Source organism: Pyxicephalus adspersus, chromosome 4 (assembly GCF_032062135.1).
Source record: "Pyxicephalus adspersus chromosome 4, UCB_Pads_2.0, whole genome shotgun sequence".
Classification (NCBI taxonomy): domain Eukaryota; kingdom Metazoa; phylum Chordata; class Amphibia; order Anura; family Pyxicephalidae; genus Pyxicephalus; species Pyxicephalus adspersus.
Window position 1 is genome coordinate 31,846,383 of NC_092861.1, and position 17,939 is coordinate 31,864,321.

Consider the following 17,939-nt stretch of genomic DNA (forward strand, 5'->3'; position numbering starts at 1 on the left):
TATTCATGAAGTCTTCATTTAACACTGAATAAACTTCAAGATGCCCTATCCCCACACCAAACCAATCTTGTGTTAGGTTTTTTTTTTTAATTGTATTTTTCCAATTAACGGCCAAATCCCGTCACCATCGTGGTTTTAACGAAATAAAAATGTGAAGATAGGTTTTTGGCTAAATCTTAAAGCTTCTAAACAACCACCGAATCATAGGATGCGAAATCGGCACCGTCTAGATTTTAATTTTTACTTTACCACAAAATTAAGCCCCCCCACACACACACTCTTTAAACACATGCAAAAACCATTTGCAAGCATATAGCAAGATTAATTTTGGGTAAATTCGTAGAAATATCTCATTTATAGTAAGTACTGTATGAACCGTACAGTACTGTATAGTAGGGTGGCCTATGGTTATTTTTCAGGATAAAAATCTGAAATATACTGGGACCGCGATATATGACCCGCGATATAGTGGGGGATTGTCATGCTCAGAGAGACAGGACCACTGGGGGGCGCCATGGCTTGCACGGAAGTGGTATGAGCCTTTGAGTCTAGGCAGTAACCAGGTCTTCTCCAGAGCCTCTAATGGTGAGGATGTTGCGCCACTGGTTACAGCCAGTTTGCGGTCTTTGGGCACACCAAGGTGGGCAAAACACGGTACCAAATCACAAAGCAGAAGGATAGTCGAGGAAAGCTGGGGTTGAGACAGGCAGGATGCAAGAGAGGTCAGGTCACACGCAAGGGGTCAATAGCCAGGGATCCAGGAGACAGACACCAGTGACACAGGGGCCACTGTGGGCACAGGGAACACAGGAGACACTGAAAGCAACAGGAGGCACAGGTGATGCAGGGGTATCTACAGACAGACAGGAACACTGGAACAGCACAGGGAAGTTGGCTGGGAACCAACAGACTGGACAATAAAGGGTTAACCCTGGAGCTGGACAGAGGAAACTCCGAATTAAGCAGCAGGTGAACAGGAACTAGCTCAACAGTACTAGGGGCTCGGCACAATGGACACACGTGGTACGAACACAGAGTGGAAGAGGTAAGTGTGACAGGGATTACTGTACTATTGGTAAATGAAGAAATGTAGTCTACTTTGTAAGTGGTGCTTGTGACTTGTTTTAACTTTAGTCATGTCTGTTTACACTGACACAATATAAAAACCTTCCCTGGGCCCTGACACTTGTTAGTAGTGATGCTTTTTGAAAGGATATCTTCTAAAATGGTCCTTAATTTTACAGAACGTATGGAATGGTATTAGCAAGGCAGGAGACAGCCTGTTCCAATACAAATCTACATGCCTTGTGTACCCAGCTAGTAACATTACGGTAACATTGAACTAAATTTAGGTTTCCTAAAGGTTGTAGGTTTCCCTACATTTTTAAAAAAAATGTGCAGTGTTGGGTAAATCTTCTTAGGCTTGCCAACGGTTTAAAATTTAAAAAAACTAAATTAGGACATTTCATTGAAGTCAGTGAGGGATCTTGTTAAATTCTTAAAATTTTAAAGCTAACATGCAAACTTTGGTGAAATAGTCATGATGTAAAGAAAAGGGTATATGAGGTTTCAAAGGCAACATTGAAAATTCACAAATCCTTTAAACGACATGCCTGGAGGATGCATCAAAGTTGTCCATAGTGCCGGAACAGTTTGATTTTCACTGACAGTCTCAGTGACAGCATGCAATGGCAGAGCACATTTGTTTTCTTTTCCTTTTCAGTTACTTTGGCTTTTTAAATAGTTTTAGAATGTTGATAAAAAAAAAGTACACATTCATTTCAATTAGGCTATACCCAAACAAATCCAATTTTAGGTTATCCCAAAATGCTATGGTGTACCAATTAGCAACTGGGGAGTAGCAGGGAGCTGTAGAAACCATGTTTGGTGCTGACAAAACAGCATATGTCCTTCTGGGCGCCTGCATCACATAAAGTTTGGCCCAACCAGACCGAATTACAAGCAAAACCTGAGCCAAAGATATTTGTTTCAGTATTCAGACAACTGACAACGTTTGTTCTTGCATTAAAGTGAGTTAAAATGGCACATATATCCATCAACAGATAGCCATCTGTCCTACATAGCTGTGCTTGTCTAGGTACAATAGCTTCAGTACAGCATGGGACTGTTTTTTGGGCACAGTAGAGCTTTTAAGGTACAGTGGATAACAGTAGAAACAGTGGATGCAGATACAGTGTCCCTGTAAAAGGATTGATGTAATACTAATGATGGTACCACAAATGGAGTTATACCGTCTGCGGCGTGCTGCTTTGCCAACACCCAAAGTATAGTATTTACATAGTATTTACCCAGTGCCGTTTAAAGGAAACATACCACCCCTACCCTGGCCAACTGGTCAAGTGCACCCTACCACAAAGCATGTGTTGAAGTGACAGGGATGTCCTCACAAAATTGCGCAGAGAAGGGATGGCTTTTTGTAAACAATTGTTTCAGCTGGGTATATTGTACTGAGGAATTGCGCATGCCACAAGGTGATGGAAGGTACTACGTATGTCCACTAGTCCATATGCCAGCCTTTGTAGTGCCATCAGTTGTACAATACTAGCACTATAGCGCTGGTTGCAGGGGTGGCCTAGGTTGTACTCCACTCCAAAAGGATAAAGGATGGAAGCCTGGCTGCTATAGAACGATACAAAGATATTATAGAAGTGAATATGGCTGATAATTGATGAGGAGCAGAGGGAGAGGGAGGGAACGTGCAGGACATATTGTGCATAGCTTGCACCAATGCCTTGTTGGCCACAAAAATAGGTCCCATGGGGTGCATGCTAGAGCAAGAGGGTTACTTTGCTGTCTGGTATGAAATAACAGTTGAAATGCCAAGCTGAGATGCAGGCACCGAGTCTGTGGGAATTAAGGGGTTACTCTGTGGCTTAAATCTAATGAAAAGGGAGCGTATCCTATAGCCATTGGATTCCATGCTTAACTTTTGCTGCTGTTTGCTTCTCCCTATTATCCCTGGGGGATAGCTCACAGTAAAACACCAACAAAGTGCATGGGGGACAGAAATGGATCTCCCTCCAAATGTGGCAGACTGACAATATCCATTTGGGACCCTCTTTCTACCTGCTAATATATTTGCCCAGTTTGCATTTTAGAATATTGGAGGACTGCTAAGAACATAAACTGGATAAAGGGGGGATTTTTGTATCAGTTTTATGAATCGGTTCAGGGGATTGCTTTGTCAGCCAATGCTAACCTCCTGTGTATTTGGCTGTAATGCATGGCCACTGTGGGATACAGTAGACAGATGCCACCGGACCCCTGTTTGTCTTCAAGAACCTACGCCTCTCCTATGCAGAACCTCTGCTTCTCACTTTATACCTGCTCAAACTTAAGGTTGTAGTCAGTTTTTTTAAGCCAGAAAAGCCTAAGATATATCCTTACAGGTCTCATTGATAGCAGGTCTCTATGACCTTATTTAAACAATATCTTGACAATTAGCTTTGAGCCTTAACATAATGTATTAGGATTTGCCCCTCATAGATTTTAGTGGGGTTTACAGATAATTTTAAATTCCTTAGACAGGATTTGACAAACACCCTATGAATAAACCAAGCAGATTCCCTTATCCCTGACTGACATATTTTATTACTTGCATGAAACCTATGCATTACAAGGAAACACTTGTGTCACCACATGTCAATCATTACATAGCTAATTTAGTATTCGCCATATTTGTGTTTTTCATTTTGAATATTTCATCTACATATTTCCCAGGTGGACTAAACACAATCTTAACAATCTAATAATGTGTTCACCTGGCTGTTTCATTTAATGATATTGTTCAGGGACCTATTAAAATAACAAAGGCACAAAGTCACAACACTGAGCAATACTCCAGTGTGCCTGCACCAAAAATAATATTGAATTGCCTATTAGTCAATTATCTAACCTAGTAATAATCTAATGTTTTGCAATAATGTGTTCCAAGTGAAGTAAAGCACTAGTGTGTATTAAGCATGTTGCACCCAAAATAAACAAAATATTTGTCAGTCAAAATATTTGTCACTCTTGTCAGTTATCGCCATGGAGACCACATTGGTAAGTGTCATGGAGAGCTGGGTATAGTGCATCATCAATGCCACCCAGAAGTGTGTAATGCAATTTTAGTGAATGGAGTACTGACAGGCGGTAGCAGCAGGAGGAGGAGGCAGTGGGCCCTGAAAAGCAGCGGGGACTGCATTGGTAACTGGCACTCAGAGCTGGGTGTAGTGCATAATCATTGCCACACCGAAGTGTGTTGTGCTGTGGTCTGTGGTGCGGGAAGCTGTAGGAAGGTAGACCATATTGCTAGTTTGGATCGAGGAAATTATAACAGGAGGATTACCATGGGATTCACAGGATTCCCTGGGAAGCCTCATGTTTGCGATCCCCGGGGTACTAGAGGTTAAATGGGGACACGTCTCCCCATTCAAAACCTCTAGTGCTCCCTGATTGGCTGAGGAAAGCTTTCCTCAGCAAATCAGAGAGCACTAGAGGTATGAGACTACTGCTTCCTTCCCAGATGAACGAACCAGCATCTCCCTGAGGCCTAGTAACAACGAGCAAAGGGTAACAACAAAATACAAAGAGCAGTAAACTTATCTTCAATAGAAAATAGATGCACAGGAACTCATGAGAGGACCACACACCAGCTCTTCCTCCTCCAAGCAGAGAATATCAACCGCATGGGCTGAATAGTGAGGCCAGGTTAAATAGAGGAATAGTAATCATAACAAGCTGCAGCTGAGACCAGAGGTGTGGCCATTACCAACAACAACACTGAAACAAGTGAAAGCAAAGAGACTGTCAGATAACCTCAGGTATAGCCAGTCTCTAAGATCTTCTAACCTCAGTCACGGGAGGGACCATGGTACCTGATTGGCTGCTGGGTCTTGCTGTGCATCCTGGGGGCAACCGAATCGCTCCAAGCTGGGGTTCTCGACAAAATTTCTCGGCGTTCCCACCCCATGCTTTTTCCCTTATTCGTTCGGCTAGAACACGACCTCATGGCTAATCACAGGCCCATTCTCGCTTACATGTTCGGTAAGCGAGAAAGGCCCGATTCTCCGCGAGATCGAAATTACAAATCTCCCTCACTCATCCCTACTAACAAGGTTTACTTGGCAAGCATTGTATTATTTAAATCATTGAAAAATTAAAAACAAAAAAAATGATGTAACCAAAACATATTCTAACAATGTATACCCAGCCAAGGGGCCCAAAATCAGTTGTCAGCCACCGGTCACCAGCATGGATGTTTTTTAATGGAAAACAGAAAACAGAGTCACAAATAGCAGAATGACCACCATACCGGAGGTCTCCATAGTATTAGGTATGTCCCCCTCTATTAGATATAACTCTGCTAATTTCAGTTTGTCAAATATTTCCTAACAGTTTGATATGACAGATGGCCAATATTTATACCATCTTAGTAGGCTGTGTAAAAGATTGTATTATTTTGTACTACAACTGTCACCCAGCCCCGTATTTTACAATAAGTTTCCAACCAGAAGAATGTATGAATGTGTGAAAGTGTCACATAAGACAAAAATCTATTGGGATACTAATGAGGGACATTCCAATGCTAATTAACCCTTGTATTGCCGTATAAACATCTTTTTTGTGCTTTCCTAACCTAAAAATGCCTCTAGAGCAAATCCTAGCTATTTTGAAGAATAGTTTAAAGATTTTTGGATAGGTGAATTTGAAAGGCAACATATAAGCAAAGAAAACTAGAACAATGGGAAAAGTAAACCAGACAGGGAAAATGAATAAAATGAGCGAAAATAGGATCGAATCCACAGGCGAGAAATGTATAAATGACCCCAAGTCATTCTAATCACCAGTTCAAAGTAGTTAGCGGTGGCCATGAAAGCATTGGTCAACACAATTTCTTTATATACTGTATGTGCTCGGTGGTATGTCTCTTTTTCTTAATAATAATGAAATGACAAATGAATATTTGTTCTTGTGTTCAGATACTTCCAAAAAAAAAAAATAAACTGAAAAAAAGGGAAAGCAAACCCCATTTACAATAAAACTCATGTTAAAACATTGTTTTAACAGCATTCATTTGGTACTCGGTAAACATTATCCAATGATACCTACGGTCTCTAAAGTTATCATCTCATCGTTTTAGGATCGCAGTAAGTTCCTCCATGACCATCAGCTCTTTAATTCTGGAAAACCACATTGCCAGTGTAAGAATTTTTGTTTTGGAATACAAGCCCAAGCTGCAACAACTAATTGAATAAGACCTGTTTTACAATACTTGTGTAGGAATCTGTAGGAAAATAAAGGTAAAGCAGAGGATAAAATGCAGGTTCTTAAAGAATCTGTAGAACAGTAAATTTCTGAATAATCTGATGTACTTGATAAAGTACTGCCAAAAAGGTCGAAGTTTAGGACATTCCCCAAAAACTTGAACATGTATGTATACACCCAATTTTATATTACAACAACATCTATCTATCTATCTATCTATCTATCTATCTATCTATCTATCTATCTATTTGGAAGTGTAACCATTAAATTATAAACTGTGAAAATCTTTAGAAACCTTAAAATTCCTAGATGGGATCAATTTTGGGATCACATTTCTGTAATAGAAGGCTAATATAACCAACCTGAAAAAATCCAGAAATGGGATGGAACTTGACCACCAAGGTAAATTGGGTCTAAAAACCTTGGTAAAAAGTTTTACCAATATTTGGATACATCAAGGTAAAGGAAGGTGTAAAAACTAACCACCCATTTTATTTCATAAAATTATATTAGATTTATACGTTTATAAATTTTAGAAATATACATTAGATTTATACATATTTGTTAGATTTGTAGACTTATACATATTCTAATTGAAACCCATTCAAAAAACCCCTAAGTTCTGGGTAAACACTAGGTGAATCTAGGGGAAAAAAACACATATACCAGACCCCAATAAACTAAAAACAAGCTATAGCAATGTCATAGTAATCAGCACAACAGATTTATTAAGACTAATTGGTTTAGAAAAAGAAGACCAATGTAAGCAGAGGGAGCTAACTATTGGGCATCTCTAACTATATATAATGCCTTCTGGTTGATTACAGGTCCAGCAAGGGGTGGGTTGGCCACTTACCTCCCTGCTCCACCATGGCTATGCTGTAAATTTAGACATTAGACCTCCCTGGTTTGTTTTCTCCACCATCAATGCTTAAGGTAGAATTAGCATTACACCGAAGCTATGCTTTAGGTAGCAAAATCTTCAGAGGGCTTTTCACAGATAAATGTGTTCTAGCTCCTAAAATAATGTGTATAAATATGACATAATTTCATTTGTTGGATTTTGCTTTATTTTTGTATATTTTTGAATGACAAAATAAAACATTTGTTGCATCAAACATGTAACAGAATAGGTTTGACAATCAGCCTTTAAACTCCTGGTAATTGTAAAAGTACTCATACTCATAGAGACATAAAGACCAAAAACCAAGAATGTTTTTTTGTCTGATTATAATCATTATATGCTGCTGACATCCAGTTGATGTATCCATACCAAAAGATTTAATATGAAGAAGATGTACTAATAAGATATTTAGAGATTACACAGTAACATGGACAGTGACAACCTTACATTTCATTTGTCCATGAATACAACAATTTTTTAAAGGATGTGACAAACATTTTAGTATATTACACATTTTTGTGCAAATGACTGCCTAATGATTAATGAATAAAATTATACTTTTTAATTAAAATTTAGAAGAAGGAATTAGGGGGGGGGGGGGCGAGTAGCAGCCACATATTGTTAATGAAATAATACTTTACACTCTAATATTTGTTTATCAGCAAGTGCGACCAACTCGATAAAACAGAAGTTGTGGCCATTTGCTGGTTTGAAGCATTCAGGTGTGTGGTAACTCAATGCCAAGGTGGAAAGACATCAACAATGATCTTAGAAACAATTCTTCATCCCAGCAAATTTTCCATAAGGTCACAATTTGCAATGTGAACAACCCAATCTTTATATTACAGACTCTCTGGAAAAGACTGAATAAGGATAGCTTTTTTGGAAAGGTTGCCATGGAGGGATGATGGTTTGGGCATGTTTTTGCTGTTTGTCTGTCAAGTCAGTGTGCTCATCAGTTGTTTCTGGATGTACATAAAGGAATCGTCACATTAAACTATACTAAACCCTAAACTCTTTATTTTTATTAAATCAGGCCCATAGACTGAGGTTATTTTTATTACTGAATCCAACCAGTGTTGGAATAAAGTACTATTTAAAGCAGAGACATTTAGGTTACATACACACATTAGACTTTTGTCATTGGAAAGGATCTTTTACGATCCTTTCCAACGACAAAAGACTGAAAGATGCATAAACGAGTGCTGTACATACAGCCCCATTCTGCTCTATTGGGAGGGGAGGGGGGAGAACGACAGAATGGCACCCTGCTGCGCTCTCTCCCTTTAACTTGTTTTACAATTGTTCATCGTTCATGCATCCACCAGGACAGAAGATTGATCAAAGGAAAGGGAAGTGATGAAAAAAAAAGAGAAAAAGAAAAAAAACACTGTCCTATTATCTCATTTTAGAGAATGCTATCACATGGATACACAGTTTTCAATGACCTCAGCCTGAACATATTTCTAATTGTAATTGTTATTACTAATACCAATCATTCAGTAAATGGATGCTAAGATATGAATACTTCTACAGACTAATATTTTATTAGAAATATATGATCTATTATTACCATCTAGTGGGCATAATCCCAAAGTTATTTGAAAATATAGTGAATTTTTATTGACTATGGATTACTTTAGAGAGTTTATTAATTATATGATTTTTAGGAAATAATGTTAATAATAAAAGTAAGACACATGCCACTCACAATTTACCTTCAGTGAGTGCCTAGTATTTAGTTTAAAGACTCAAAAACCTTTCTATCCATCCTAATTTGTTCCATAGAAATGTGAAAAAAAAAGTTAGATATGATTACATGCAACATTTGTGTACCTTATGTGGAGTCATTACATTTGACATTACATTGTACTTTTGAATTGTATTTTATATGTGCATAAGAATTGCATCTGTTATATCAATGTATTTGTAAGTATGGTATTTAATATTCTTACTAGTAGGAAAATATCTTTAAGAAGTGTTGTTTTCAGTTTCTAGAAAAAAAATAGTTGTCCATTGTTTAATTTCGTAGGAGCTAATGGGAAGTCTATACCACGCAGTGGTCACAGAATTCACATTTTTAGCATTCTCTAATAAATTCAAATACCTAGGTTTACTCTGCGTAATTTTTCTTCTATTCTACATAACCATTGTCATTGGAAATATATTAATGATGCTAGTAATAAAAAATGATCATTGTCTTCATTTTCCAATGTACTTCTTTGTTTTTAACATATCTTATCTTGATATTTGCTACACTACGACCCTTGTCCCGCAGGTTTTGTGCAACTTATTGAGAAAGAGGTCAGTAATTATCTTTGCTAGTTGTGTTGCCCAAACATTTGCTAGTATTCTGTTTGGAGCAGTGCAAATATTGCTAATAATCATAATAGCATATGATCGATATGTTGCCATAAGTAACCCTCTAGGCTATAAAATTGTAATGAGTTGGCATCTATGTACAATGTTACTTATTACAGCTTATTTATTTAGCTTGGTGTTAGGATGTGTAATTATTTATTTTATATTCAATCTCTCATTTTGTGGAAATGAGATTGCACATTTTTTTGTGACATGGGTCAAGTCTTCTTTTTGGTCTGCCTGGATTCACCATGGCAGTTCACATCCAAAGCTACCTTTATCACACAATAGGAGGGGACAGGGGAGGGGTTGTTACACTTTCACTTTAATAAAGATGTTAAATAGATGTTTCAGGCATAAATGTGTATTTTTTTATGCTATAAATAATTTTAAATACTAATTTACTATTTGGCAGTGGATCCAAACCTTCCAGATGCAGTTTTCTGGTGTAATAAATGTAAAGAAATGTGTAGTTAGGTGACATGCTTACATTTCTAAAAGGAAATATTGATGAATATATGGGTACTGCTGTTCACCTTTTTCTGAAAGTGCTAGTTACCTGGTTCCTGTGCTAATCCAGCAAGACCAATTGACTAAAGAAAAGACGATTTTTGGTTAGCAAAGTCATTTTATGCTTTAAACATAAAACAAAACAAATTTAGGTAAGTGAAAAAGGTGAAGCTATGTATATGTCACATTGATTATTTTACCAACTTCAAAGATTGCAGGTAAAGGCACACATCATGGCAAGAAAGCTTACATGCAGTGTTTTGCCTTCCATAAACTATTTTTAATTTCTTCACAATGTGCCTTAAAATTTTCAATAGTAAGTTCCGTAGCATAACCCTTTTTGTGCTTGAACGTTTTATAGCACTCTTTTTCTGGGAAGGGCTATGCACTCCTTTTGCTGGTCAAGGTCCTTCAACCCTCCATGTACCTCACTGAAAGGGATGCACCAACATGTCTAAGCTCAGTTTGTGTGCTGGGGTGAGAGTTTATTGAATCTTGCTTGAATTCTGCAAATTCTTCTGGAACCTGAACTTTCCAGCAAACCCCACTGACATCTATGGAGGTTTTGGAGTGATGGATGGGGGCTATTAGGCAAGTTTTTGTAAAAAATAAAAAAAAGCACAAAGAGCTGAACACAGGCAGGTGGTTGCAGTGGATTGCAGTCATGATTGCAGAGTGCAACTTATTGCTTCTGGCTGCATTTGACCGGCCAGCTACTTCTGTTGCCTAAAATGCAACTGCGATCAACCACTGCTTACAGAGTTTGGAACATGGTTGTGGTTGCTTCCTTTTATCCATAAACTTCCTGAACACACTGAACCACAGCAAACTGCAACTGCAGTCAACCGCACTCAACTATATGAAACAGAGGTTGAATGCTGTTGCAGTTAAACTGCAATTGACACAACAATTGTGGAGTATTAGGGAGGATAGGGGATCAGCTAAAAGCCCCACAAGTTGCAAAGTGGCCCTAGGATTACACTTGAAAAATCAAATCCCAAATATTACTACTTTTAGTTCTGTCTTTTTATGATTCATTCTTCTCCAACTGTATTATATTATAGAAAAGCACCTGCAATACACATGCTTATAACATCTGCCGCTTTGCAATGCTAAACACATGCAATGAGGTATGAAGAATCTTGATTCCATTATGAATTTTATAACGTACATTTAAGGTCACATTTCTAAGTTAGAAATGGAATAGATTCTCTTTAGCTCTCTATCAATTTAACTGCCGGGAGACTTCCCTTCTCTTCCTATTCAGGAGATAGAACAGGAAATGAGAGAAAACCTCTTCCAAGTCAATAGCATTCCTATTTTAGAGTTGTCTTTGAAACAGCTGACCTTTTGGAGGATTTTTCCTCACCTATTGCTCTGGTTGCAAATTATTTTACCCTCACATTGGGCCTGATTTATTAAAGATCTCCAAGGCTGGAGAGGATACACTTGCATCAGTGAAGCTGGGTGATCCAGGAAACCTAGAATGGATTTCCTAAAAGTAATTTGCTATGTGTTGGCAAACGTTTTCAATCCTGGACCAGATCCATTCCAGGTTTGCTAGATCACCCAGCTTCACCGATGAAAGTGTATCCTCTCCAGCCTTGGCGAGCTTTATTAAATCAGGCCTATTGTTTAAAATTAAGCTAATATTGGAATTTGATGCAGTATCACTGTAATAAACCTTTTATTTTTAAAAAATTGTTGTGAATTATAGGTCAAGGATCTGTTATCAATCACGATCAGCAATCGTTAGCTTGTTATTTTCCAGTTTAAGGGCCTTAAATCCCAAAGTAGTTTCCTCTCCTAGTGCCAGTTAGTGTTGCTCAAATTTGCCTCAGTTGGTTCAAGCTCTGTTCAGCCATTTCCAGCCCCTGTGCCAGCTCCCGTCAGTGTTCCTATTGGCGTTCCATTTACTTTGTGGACATCAGGAAGTAGAAATACTCCAACAACCACCAGCCAGACGAAAGCCTGATGGAACTTGAGCAAATGTTGGATATCTTAAATGCAAGTGCAAGATCCAAAGCCAAACACACTGCACAGAACTGCACCATAGCCACCTTGCTGCCTTTTACAAATAACCTGCTAAAAATATAATTTAGATCAGCTGCCATTCCATTTTTAATGGATCATAGAAGTCTGAGAGCTGATTCACACTTTACTGATCTTTATGGTTCACATTACTTAAAGCATCAATGTACTTTGTGTTAATAAAGTCTTTTCATTATGGGCTCAAATGACTAAAAACTGCATATAACACTTTTTTACCCCCAAAATGTGAGTCCCTAACCTCTTTTACCTTACAAAAAGTGCCACAGTGCCCGAAAAGCCATTCATGGTACACCTGTCATCTCACTTCTGCTATCTCTGACAAATACCAGGTCCCCATTCCAGCTCTGGGGATGCACTGTGGTGTTAGTTCATGAATGTCTAGGCTCCATAAAGTTTTTTTTTTTTGCTTTGTTCGTGATTAACTCACAGTGAGGATTTTATACAGTAACTGACACCACGCTGCCTAATAATATGTTGAGTCAAACAATTGTCCTAATTGCTTTTAATAAAATAATGTACCTGTCCTGACTTACATACAAATTCAAGTTAAGAACAAATCTACAGTCCCTATCTCCTATGTAACCCAGGGACTACCTGTATATATGTAAATAAATAGTAGTAGTTTGAATGGCACTCCAGTAATAAAAACATTGGCAAAAATCTCCACACCATGTGATTTAACCTAGGCTTTACTGTTACCTATTACCCCCATCTACCCTATGTAAAATGTTCTCTGGGGCATGATATACCCAATTAAGAGTGAATATCATTATAAAGCAGAGACTAAATTATTACTAAATTAGAAGAATAATTTTAGAATCTTTAGATTCCACATAAAATAAAAACATTGCCAACTGTTCATGAACTGAGTTGGTGTATGATTACTACAGAGCTTGCATGTAGACCTATGGTTTATCTGACTGCCCAGGCATGACTAGAGCAGTGTCTTCATGTGTAGGCAGAAAGAGAAAAAAAGAACAGTATGATATGACAGATAGATAAAAGAGGAAAAACATGCCCTATGTGTTATAGGGTTTGATATCTGGGATATGATTTTTTCCCTAGTGGTTGAACTTGATGGACTTATGTCTTTTTTCAACCTAACCTACTACGTAACTATGTAAAGTCTGCAAAAGAAAGAATAAAATAAGCAGAGAAGAATATACAAAAAGAACCAGGAGATCAAATGGGGTGAGTTCTGACAAACCTCTAAAAATATAAAAACAACATCATGTTATAAATTCTGTATATATTATTTCCCTTCTCCTTTTTACAGGAAACCAAATCCTTTTATGCAACACGCTTCTGCAGAGCACTCCAGTTAGTAAAAACGGTACTTGTGTGTTGTTCATTTAATTTAACAAGTGTGAAAAGAAATATTTTTCTGATATTATTTATTTATTCTTGCAAGAAATAAGGAACATGACAACATGCAAAAGAGAAAAGTCACATAAAACTTTGGTGGTACAAATATTGGTATCAACAGTACACTATGTGGGATAAAACATTTCAAGGTACAACAAGAGCATGAAATAAAGAAATTAACATAAGACTGTTAGTTCATTATCCAAGGCATACCATGTTGTTTGATTAAAGGTTGATACAATTCTTGTTCTAGTTGTTCATTTTTCTGATATCAATGACCTTGTGGTAAACAGACCCTGTCATCAAAAATAGTAAATTCCCTAACACAGCCTTCTTCCCCAGGCATTGTCTAATCACTGTCTGTGTTGGTCCACCTTCTCCACCCATCCCTACATAACGTTATATGTAGAATCCAGGAGGATTTGGGAAATCTTTGCTAAAACCATTTTAGTGGGAGTCAGTTGGGAAAAATAGGTGATAAATGGAAATAATACCCCTTTTACAGTGGATAGAATACCTTCATTATAAACATTATTTTGTTATATCTGTTCAGTAAGTACAATAAACACTTCTTGATCCTGGAGATGAAAACTCTAATTCTGCTGCAGCATGTTATCAGCATAATATATATTTTCCCCTCTATGTTATGGAGATAAGGAGAATGGAAGGCATTATGCAGTACTATCACACTTCATTTCTCTGCATGTCAACTGTACTCCTTTTACAGATACAATACAGCATGCCCTGCAACCATAGACTTCCCAGGTTTTCAAAACAATGTATACAATTAATTGTAATTGTAGTATGGAACTAGGAAGTCTTTGAACACTAATTATAAGCAAATGTAACAAAATAAAAATGCTAACCATTCTCAGTTGGCTCAGTGGTTAGCTCTTTGGCCTTTGCAGCGCTGGGTCTCGCGTTTGAATCTCGGCCAGGACTTGGGGCAACTTTTAACCTATGTCCCTTCCAGCTGCTTGATCCTCCCATTTTTACCGGATCCATGCCTTCACTTTAGCACACTGGTTTATTATACACATTCAGTTTCAGTGATGATTTTTTGGAGCATGCCATACCTGCCATACCATGCCATAGGTAAACTACCTCCTTTACAAAGTGTTCTCTTCTGTTTGTTGTAAATTCCATATTTCTGGGTTTCAATGAGATATACCACTTTTGAAAGAATGAAGATAATTTTGTATGCAACTGATAGGTAATAACTTTTTTTAGGTAGAAGTAAAATCATTTATTCTCATAGGCTAAAGAAGTGGCTGTTAGACTGTAAAATACATCATGACAAAATCAATCTACATGCAATGCCTATATTTTTATAAGGATGTTTCGTCTTGAACAAATACCCAATGGAGTGATGTGACCTATAGAATATGTTATGTTCAAATATTGTCACGTGTATTGTTATGCACAAGGTTTTAACTGATCCTTTAAGTTTCAAATATTATTAAAACTGTTGAATGCTTTCATGATACTTGTACCCCGATGTGACATGAGTGGCTTGAGTTTGTTACCATAACACTTGTTTCATTTTGTGCCAGTTTTTACTCCTATTAACTCCTGACACCGACCATTGTTTCTTCTACTGAACAATCACACTGAAGCATTTTTTCCTCTTGATCAATTTTGGGTTCATTTGGGCTTTAATATACAGGGTGAACTAAAAGTAGGTGGGCAGTAAATAATAAGATTTATTTTGAGATTACATATACAATTATTTTGACTAATACAATTCAGTTTTGATAAACAATTATTATATTTACAATAAAATGTTATTGTATACAACATGGGTCCTCAAACTACGGCCCGCGGGACGAATACGGCCCGCTGAGGTTCTCCATCCGGCCCCCCGGCTGCTGAGGCTGCTTCTCCTGCTTGAGTTCTGGCTGCCTGCCATCTGCACTCCAGGGAACCCAGTCACGTGACACCACTGTTGCCGGGGTAACGCTGGAGCTGTCGGGCTGAAGCCATCAGGCAGAGAAGAGACTGAGCAGAGCAGAGACTCACTGCTGCCTTCATTCCCTGCTCACTGCAGGACTCACTGCTTCATTCCCTGCTCACTGCAGGACAAATGTACATGATCAATGTACATTTGTAAATATTTTGAACATACTATGCACATTGATCATGTACACATGTGCTGCAGTGTGATCCATGTATGAAGGCAGCAGTGAGTGACAGGTAGCAGACACTGACAAAGTTTTTTTAGCAGCCCTTTTCTAATTAATAAAAAGTGTGGGGTAGTGTTGGTTGTGGGGTAGGGTGTATAAAAAGAAGCAAATTAATGAATTGCTTGAGATTATTCATTTGCATGGAAAATGCAAGATAAATTTGCATTTTCAATACACACAGTGAAAATTCAAATTTATCTGTGCATTTTCCATGCAAAGGAATAATCTCAAGCAATTTTTAAGCCAAAGTAAACGCCACTTTTTTTTTTAATGATCGGCAAGTGTGCTGTGCATATAGTATTGTTCTTTCGTGTTTTTTATACAATAAATAAGTTTTGTGCAGTGTGCATAAGAATCTTCTCCTGTTTTTTTTCAAACTATAGTACGGCCCCCCCATCCTAGTGGATAACAACAAATAGCAACCAATTAGATTTTTAGGTTAGGGTAATCAGATCATTTAAAGCGGAACTAAACTCAAAAAAAAAAAAATCACTCTCATCTTTGCTTCCTCAGATTCCCCGATCCCTCCAGAACTCTCCTGAATTGGGTCCCGTGCTGCCCTGTAATCTGCCTTTGTCCCACTGCACAGGAAGCTCTGGGCACCGCTATCTTCTTTCCATATTCCAGCTTCTACCTACATCACCTGATCTTGCACTGCGCAGTCGTGGGATCAGGTGACATAGCCCGTTGTAAATGGAAAAAAAAATTGCTGATCTCACTGCACATGTGTGATATCTGCATTTTTTCCCCCATGTAACCAAAATTCCTTTTCTACACATGCCTGCCCTCGGATCAACCAGAAGCCTCCTGGGATGCGTGACATGGGTATTCCAGGAGGCTCTGTGCTCCCATTCTTTGGCAATAAAGACAGAAAAGGAGGGGCTTTACCCTTGATTTTTAAAAAAAAAAAATTATGTATGGATCTAACAGAGGCTGTCTGGACTGCTAAAAACCTAGTTTCACCACCCATCAATGGCTTGTAAACACGTTTTTCCATAGTTTTTGAGACAGTGGGATACCATGTGACCCAAAACTTTAAATGAGGATTAACCTATTTTCCTGGCCAATAAATGTTTACAATGGAAAAAATAACACATACAATATAATTTAGAGTGTCTCCTTTGGTAAAGTTACATTTATCCCCCCCCCCCCCCCCATCACATGCTCCTAAACGCAGCCCACCTGGTAAAATATAGTAAAAAATAAGTATTTATGTATGTTTTTAGGTATGATAAGGTTTACAAAAAGAAGAGGGCCAATATTCCTATATGAAAAGTATGTTCCAGGGAATTTGCTCTGTGTGTCCCATTACGATTATTGCCTTACTTTTTCTGTCCCAGAAATTAAAGCAAAACACCATAATGGGGCAAAGACAGCAAAAAAAAGGTGTTTGATCTATTCCCCACTATATGCAAAACTAAAAAGAAAAAAAACTTAAAACAATTGTTTTTTATCATTCTTGGGGTCTAGAGCTTGTTTAGTGAAATGCTGGTCTTGCTACAAATATGTAAGACAGAAACTGTTTTTTTCCCAGAAAATGTGGCTACCTTACTCCTTTTCCTTTACCCAAACCTCAACCGTACACCTTGAATTAAATACATACTTAATCTTTGCCAAAAGTACCCCATCCTGACAGTGGACAGGCATTAGGGACCCATCAACCCTATACTAAGAAAAAGCATTGCAGTAAAAAAAGTTACTGATTTACTAAAAAATGCAAGCACACAGTGTGTACACTCACTGCACTAACCACTAAACCCAGGAAGCTGAGTAAAAAGTCTGCACAAAGCAGATACCAACCACAATTACCACCAGAGAACAAGAAATCTCACATAAAATACAGGCTCTTGAAGGTATTTATTTGAGTTTATGTTTTTTTATAGGACACTTATGGGAAATGATTTTTAAAGAGTAACTCCTCTTTTCTTTATAACATACAGCATATAACCACATAGGAAGCCTTTTGTAATTTAGTTTTAAAGCAGAATTAAAGCGTCTCTTCTCATCTATCCGCTTTCCATTTCAGGGCACCACCATCTTGGTCCTCTTCTTTAGAGACAATCTTAGGTCATTGTGATTGGCTGTTCCAACTTACTGTGATTGGCTGTAACTCACATTCTTCCTTTTTAAATTATTGTTTTAAAAATTACACACCGGTGATTTTTTTCAAGCTATTCTAATGGTATTTATTGATTACCATTTCAATGTTTGCAGTGATGGCTGCATTTTGTGCCATAGGTTTATACTTGAGTAAAACTGTATAGTTACATAGGTTGAAAAAAGACATAAGTCCA